Consider the following 8,087-nt stretch of genomic DNA (forward strand, 5'->3'; position numbering starts at 1 on the left):
ACCTATTTTCCCAAACAAAAATGAAGACTCTTTTTTTTTCAATTTCTTTTTGACAAACGATTTTCCAAAATGACGACTTTTTTTTTCTATTCTTCATTTTCTAAATTAATCGATTAATACCTTAACTATTATTATTATTTTTTCTTTTTTCTTCCTTCCTCTTTTCTCAACATTCCCAAGGTTCAGAAACCAGTCAACATGCAGGTTTGAAACAAATATGTGTATACAGCAAGTAAGATGCATCAGGATGGTCTTTTCTGTTTCAGGTTGCTATTCCTAGACGGACCCAACCCTTGTGTTGAGTCCCCTAAGTCAAAATACACATGATGCAGACAAGCGTTCCTACTAGGGATCCGGCATGAAGTTTCGTTATACTAGGTTTATAACCTGGGTATTTGTTATAGACAGTGTACCCGAGCGGACAACTCGAGTCGAGGAGGGGGCTACGTACCGGGGACCCGCGGGATCGTCCGGCTTTGTAACTTATCCGGCCTCTTTCTTATTTCAGGTATCGACACTAGCAGAATAGGGAGTCTCGGCCAGCGAGCTTCTCCCCGGAGGTAAGAAGAGAATGGTTTCGGCACAGTTTATATGTACAGTTCAAATAATATCAAAGCGGTAAAAGCAGCATTTAGCACATTAGGCTCAAAACATGTAATAAAATCAGATAATAAATAAAGCCAAATAATAACAATTATTCTAAGCTTGAATTCTTAACCCTGAACCGGTGGTTCTGGGTCATTCAATCCCCAGCAGAGTCGCCAGAGCTGTCACACCTCCTTTTTACGCACCCGGGAGGGCGCAAGGAAGTTTTTCCAATTAAAGGACAATCGAAAGGGGATTTATTTATTTATTTCAGAGTCGCCACTTGGGTGATTTAGGGTGTCCCAAGTCACCAATTTTAATCCCGAATCGAGGAAAAAATGACTCCATATTACAGTCTGCGCACCAGAAATCCGGATAAAGAATTCTGTTAACCCAGGAGAAGGTGTTAGGCATTCCCGAGTTCCATGGTTCTAGCACGGTCGCTCAACTGTTATATTTGGCCTGATTATCTGATTTTGTACATGTTAAACCTATGTGCAAGTTTTAAACTCTTGACCGCTTTTATCCTTTACTGTTATTTTTATCAAGAATTGCAACATCGTGGAAACACATCTCGAACCACGTTACAATCAATGTACCCGTGGTTAGAGCTACATTTCAACTCTGTTGGGATTGGGATTTGAGTCACATAAATGTGCACCCGAGTTTAGGAAGATAAATTATTAAAAGCGTGCTTAACGCAACTAGCGTCTTGTTATTTTGGGGAAGGCCATAAAATTAGCTAAACAGCCTGTCCCGAGTTCTAAATACTTTGCTATATACATACATCTAGAGGGCCCCGCAGCTGTGTACATTTTGTTTGTAGAGGCTCGTCTCGTTCTACTTTTAAAAGGAATTTGCGACGTCATGGACATGCATCTCGAACCACGTCACAATCAATGTACCCGTGATTAGAAACACATTTCGAATCCGTCGAGATTTGGATTTGGATCACATAGATGCGCACCCGAATTTAAGAAGGTAAAATTATTAAATACGCGCTTAAAGAGGCTATCGCGTTATTATTCCGGGATGTCGTGAGATTTGCTAAACGACCTACTTTAGGGACTGAATGCTTCAATATATATACATTTAACGAGGGCCCCGCAATTTGTGCGTTTTTTTCTTTATTTTTGTCGAGGCTCATCGCGTCCTTATTTTAAAAGGATATCCTATAGCAACTACGTTTCTTGTCGCGTTTGTCTCTACTAATTGAAAACAGTAGGTAGCCCTAATTAATTACATGCTTGCAAGTTATCTATACAGAATTCCGGGTGCTTGCACAAAATCAGAAGCACGGCCACGTACACAGTCCGCCGAGCAAAAATTAAGGGCCCAAATCCAGCACATGCGTGATGGACCAGACCTGGGCCATTGTTTGTTCGATGCAGGCCTGCTTGGTCTGTTTCGATCTGGGCTAGACCTTCGTGAGGTTGAGATTGCAAACTCTGTGTTCTTTGTCTTAAAACATGGTTTACTAGTTATATGAAGCAGTTTATCAGAAAGGAAAGAACTTAACTAGTAGTGTACGATTTTCATGCTTGGCCTACATTAAAGGACGTACTACAAAGTTAAACTAAGTCTAAGATACAACCTATTACATTGGGAATATTTTCACCTATCCGCATACATATATAAACTATCGTTCAGTTAATCTACATTGATATACACTGGGCATACAGGCTACTTCTAATGTCAACACAGGAATGAAAACTATTATACAGTACATGATATCTAATGTAACAATCTATGTATGAAAGTCAACTTCAGGTCTTTTCTTTTTGTATTCATGCTCAATTTTCCAATTACATTTGACAGTGTATTGGTTGTGTACCTGGTATGGAGAACAAAAGAAGAAAGGAATGATCAGCTGGGTAGTATGCAATAAACACAGCAACAGCAGATACACAGCAACAACACAGCAACAAACCAACAACCACAAGTGTTTTCCACAATTCACAGACAACCAGCAACAGTTTCCAGGACAAAGAAAACCAACAGATGGTCGAGCAACAAACAAGCAATCCCAGAAAAGAGTAGTGAAACAACAGAAATAATCAGAGTATTCGATGCAGCAACACCAGCAGTTCAACAATCACAAACAGCTCAATCAGGGCAAACAACAGAACTTGGCCAAGACAGCTTGACCAATGTGAATTCTTCTTCAGTTTTCAGACAGTGTTTTGTTATAGTATTTCTGGAAATTTCCTTATATTTTTTCAATTTCCTTTAACTCACCAAAAAACCTCTCTCAAGACTAAAATTTCCAGCCCCTTTTAAGTTCTGAAATGGCCTATTTATAAGCCAAGCAACCAGTGCAGTCAAGCTGTCTGGATTCTGCCAATTTGCAGACTGCCCATACCTCTTAAATCCCATGCCTAAGCATCTTTTTGATGCCATCCATTTGTTCCCCACGCTTGGCCTTATTCTTTAATCAAGAGTTATGGGTTCATTTAAGTATTCATTTAAAACCCCATACTCTTGTGTCTTGTTCCCCATTTGTATTAGTTTAATCCTAATTTAGTACCCTACTTGTCAGCTCATTTAAACTAAGCTTTTCTGTTCTTTTCAAACCCCAGACTACCCCTGTTAAACCCTGACTATTACTGCCCTAAACCCATTGTAGCATCAGGGTATTTTGAACTTCTGAAAGTTCAAATTCAGAACTGCCCATGGACTGAATCTTTCAGTCGTTTTGCAATGCAAACAAACCCATTTCAAACAATGTCGGGCATTCAGTTAGTGACATGGTTCAATCAGTTATGTGACATTATTAGTTCATTTGACCAATTAGTTATAGAAAACTAATCGACGATGTTTATCGAGTCGACTATACTAAATACAACAGGTAATAATCAATCGTTCATATAAACAAATACATACAGGGATCTAAAGGGCTTCAGACAACTTTGGTCAATCACTGGGAACCTATATAAGTTATTTATGCGACGACTATCCTAATCGAACATGTATATCACAGGATACGTTCAAAACAAACAGAAAACAATCGACCAAATAAAAGGTCTTTACAAGGACGGAAGAAATTAAGAAAAGTATCAGAAAATAACAAACAATCACAACAAAGCATGCTGACAACTTAATTATCAGTTGAATAAAACAAAAAGGAAAAGAAAAAACTTACCGAAAAATGTTTAAACCAAACTGACCCAAATCTGACTCAACTTCGACCATTTGAGGCCGAACAAACTTTAACCAGGGTGTTCTCACATGAGAACACCTTGGTTAAGGTCTATTAGACCTCAAACCCCTGTCAAGACCGGCCGGATTCCACAGGTTCATGTGTTCTAGGGTCTGGATTTTCAGATCTGGTTTTTAGAAGTTGTGGGTAGATTCGGACCAAACCAAGCTTGGTTTGGTCACGAGGGAAGTCATGGGAGTGTCTGGTACGAAGATGGTGAGGTTTGGTATAGATCGAGTTTTATCTCGAATCTTCAAATCCAGATTCGAGACGATGGGAGGTGATTCGAGGTACAGGGTTAGTGGATTCGTGCTCAGGGTGGTTGGATGTTTCAGGGGTATGAAGGGGGTGGTCACTGGCGTTCATGCCGCCGGGTTCTGGTGAAAGAGAAACTAGGGCGGTTGCTAAGGTTTGGGGGTTTCAGGGCTTGGGGAAGGAGATGAGTGAAGGGTGGGGTTCGGATAGGGGGCGTGGGGTATGAGGGAAAACTTATATACGGAGTAGAGGATTGGATCTGAGCCGTTAGATCAGATGATTTCAACGGCTTGGATCTGATGGTGAGGGGTGAGACGAGGTCGTTTGATATTAAAACAGGGTCGTTTGGATTTAAGTGAGGGGTTGGGTTGGATCGGCTAAACAGGTCGGGTTTGGAAACGGGTTGCTGAAGGGGGTCCTGGGCCGTTGGATTGGCCTGGATGGACGGCTCAGATCAAACGCCTTTATACGGCGTCGTTTGGGATGTGCCTGGGCAGCCGGATTTGGACTGGACTTGAGTGCTGGTTTGGGCCTGTTTTTTTTTCATTTTTGGGCCCAAACCGATTTTCAACTCTTTTCTTTTTGTTTTCTAATTTTAAAATGAAAAATAACAAATAAAACAAATGGGATTAAAAACAAACAACAATGTAGCATTTCAACATAATTATCACACCAAATTAACATGTTTAAGTAAGTTAAATCACAACCCAGAACGAACGATGCACATATATATATTTTTTGAATTTTCTTTTAAGTACACATATTTTTTGTATTTTGTTTGATAATGATTAGATGCAAAATGGACAGACCCACAAATGACTAACAACACATGTCACGGAAAAATCGAAAAATTGTACAGCAAAGTCATTTGTCACTATTTTTATTTTCTTTTGGAGCGATTGTCCGTGAAGCAAAAATCACGTGCTTACAGCCGTCAGAGGTACTAAGATGTTACAGGTTGTATATTCTCTATCCTTGCTTACATTACTGATCGTATTTATGGTTCTCTGCCTTACATACTCAGTACTTTATTCGTACTGACGTCCTTTTATTTGTGGACGCTGCATGTCGTGCTGCAGGTCCTGATAGACAGGCAGGTGCAGCTCCCCCACCACAGTAGACTGTCCAGTTCAGCGGTGATTGGCGAGATTCCTTCTCCGGACTTGCCTTGGTCTTGGTATGCAATTTTTGTTATAGACATTATGGGTATGTCGGTGCCTTGTTCCGGCTATGTTGCAGCACTTATGTTCTTTTAGAGGCTCATAGACAGGTGTCGACTCATGTATAGTTTGGTATGCCTTTTCGGCTAGTTTTTGTTGTATAGTCTTTCATAGTAGCGTGGTAGCTCATACCTTATATGTAGTTTCTTGATTGTCTAGTCATCCCCTGCTTTGTATGTTCATGCCGTCATATTTTATTGCTGGTTGTCCATGATCCAGGTCTACCATTTATATTGATCTCGTCAGCCCTAAAAGATAATAATGAAGGTTAGATGAAATGTACGTTGGTGCTCGGCAAATGTGGTCGGGTGCTAGTCATGGCCCTCCAGTTTGGGTCGTGACAAACTTGGTATCAGAGCAAGTTTGTCCTAGGGGTTGTCTATGAGCCGTGTCTAGTAGAGTCCTTGATTATGGATGTGTAGCGCGCCACATTTATAATCAGGAGGCTATATGACATCTAGGGTTGTTACCTTCTTCCTGAATCTAGATCGTGCGTAGAGTTGAGTCGTAAGTGTTTGTCTCTAATATTCACCTTGTTTTTTTCAGTGATGCCTTCGACTAGGAATCAAACGATTAGTAGACGGCTTGATACAGCAGCGGGAGAGGGTACCAGTCAGGTGCCCCAAGTCAGAGCAGGACAAAGTGAGGCTCAGAGTGAGATGCCCTCTCATACCTCATCTACTTCATCTCCTCCAGAGGATATTAGAAGGCACCCAGCGCCTCCAGTTCCTCCGTTTGGCACTCCAGACCAGGATATGCGGAGTGCTTTGCAGTTATTGACTAGCTTGGTAGCTGCTCAGGCTCAGAGGCAGAATACAGGTGCTGCTGAGAAACCAGTTAGTACAAGAGTTCGTGATTTTATTAATTTAGACCCTCCAGTGTTTACCGGATCAGACCCCAAGGAGGACCCACAAACTTTTATTGACCAGGTTCATCGTACACTTCGGGTTATGCATGTTAGTGATACAGAGGCAGTAGAGTTGGCTTCTTATCGGTTACGGGATTTAGCGGTTCTCTGGTATGATAGTTGGGAGAGATCCAGGGGTCCGAACGCTTCTCCAGCTGTGTGGAAGGAATTTTCTGAGGCCTTTCTTCGTCATTACTTGCCAGTTGAGATACGGCGAGCTAGAGCTGATAAGTTCTTGAACCTTAGATAAGGTAATATGAGTGTGCGAGAGTACAGTATGCAGTTTGATTCTTTGGCAAGGTATGCTCCCCATATGGTGGCCGAGATGAGTGATAGGGTGCATATGTTCGTGAATGGGTTGGGACCACATCTGATAAATGAGTGTACGATAGCCTCCTTGGTGGAGGGCATGGATATTTCCCGTATTCAAGCTTATGCCCAGACCCTAGAGGATCGTAAGCGCCAGCAGAGGGCAGTTAGGGAGCAGGATAGGGGCCAGCATAAGAGGGCGAGATTTGCAGGGTATTCTGATGACTTCAGAGGCCGCATCAGGCCACAGTTTTCGAGGAGTTCGGCGCCACCTGTAGCTAGTGCTCCTCCACAGTTTCAGAGGCCTCGATATGATCGATCCTATTCTGGTCCAGGTCAGAGTTCGCGGGCATCTGGCTCACAACATCACAGGGATACTAGTCAGATGAGACCCCCAACACCACATTGTGATCAGTGCGGCAAGGCCCACTTTGGACTGTGTCGTCGAGGTTCTGATGCATGTTATTCGTGCGAACAGCCTGGCCATATGATGCGGGATTGTCCTAATAGAGGAGGTGATGGTATGGCTCAGCCGACTGGATCTGTGTCTGGTTCTTCCTCATCAGTTCGACCTCCAGCACGGGGTTTTCAGCAGTCAACAGGTCGTGGTAGGGGTAGAGGTGCAGTGCCGAGTTCGAGTGGTGCTCAAAATCGAACCTATGCTCTAGTAGGTTGACAGGATCTCGAGTCGTCTCCAGATGTTGTTACAGGTATTATATCTGTGTTTTCTTATGATGTATATGCGCTGATTGATCCGGGATCTACATTATCATATGTTACACCCTTTGTGGCTAATAAGTTTGGCATTGAACCTGAATTGATAAGTAAACCCCTCGCGGTATCTACTCCGATAGGAGATTCTGTGATTGCTAGAAGGGTATATCGAGGTTGCACTGTGATGATTTGTAGTCGTCAAACCTCGGCAAATTTATTTGAGTTAGAAATGGTTGATTTTGATGTGATAATGGGAATGGACTGGTTGGCCTCATGCTATGCAAATGTTGACTGCCGTACGAAGATGGTTAGGTTCCAATTTCTGGGTGAACCCATCATTGAATGGAAAGCGAACATTGCTACACCGAAAGGTAGGTTTATTTCCTATCTTAAGGCAAGGAAAATGATCTCAAAAGGTTACATTTATCATCTCTTTCTCATTAGGGATGGGAGGCGAAACCGCCTACTTTACAATTAATCCCTGTGGTCAACGAATTCCCAGATGTTTTCCCAGATGAACTCCCAGGCCTTCCTCCTGAAAGGGAGATTGAGTTTAGCATTGATGTGTTGCCTGACACTCAACCGATCTCTATTCCTCCATACAGAATGGCCCCAGCAGAGTTGCAAGAGTTGAAGGTGCAGTTAAAGGACTTGCTAGATAATGGCTTTATTAGGCCTAGCACTTCACCTTGGGGTGCACCAGTCCTATTCGTGCGGAAGAAAGACGGGTCGTTACGAATGTGTATCGACTATCGACAGTTGAATAAGTCTACTATAAAGAACAAGTATCCACTTCCAAGAATTGATGACCTGTTTGACCAACTCCAGGGTGCCAAGTATTTCTCCAAGATTGATTTACGTTCAGGGTATCATCAGGTGAGGGTTAGGGAGAAGGATA

The sequence above is a fragment of the Nicotiana tabacum genome, chromosome 1 (genome assembly GCF_000715075.1).
Source record: "Nicotiana tabacum cultivar K326 chromosome 1, ASM71507v2, whole genome shotgun sequence".
NCBI classification, from domain to species: Eukaryota; Viridiplantae; Streptophyta; class Magnoliopsida; order Solanales; family Solanaceae; genus Nicotiana; species Nicotiana tabacum.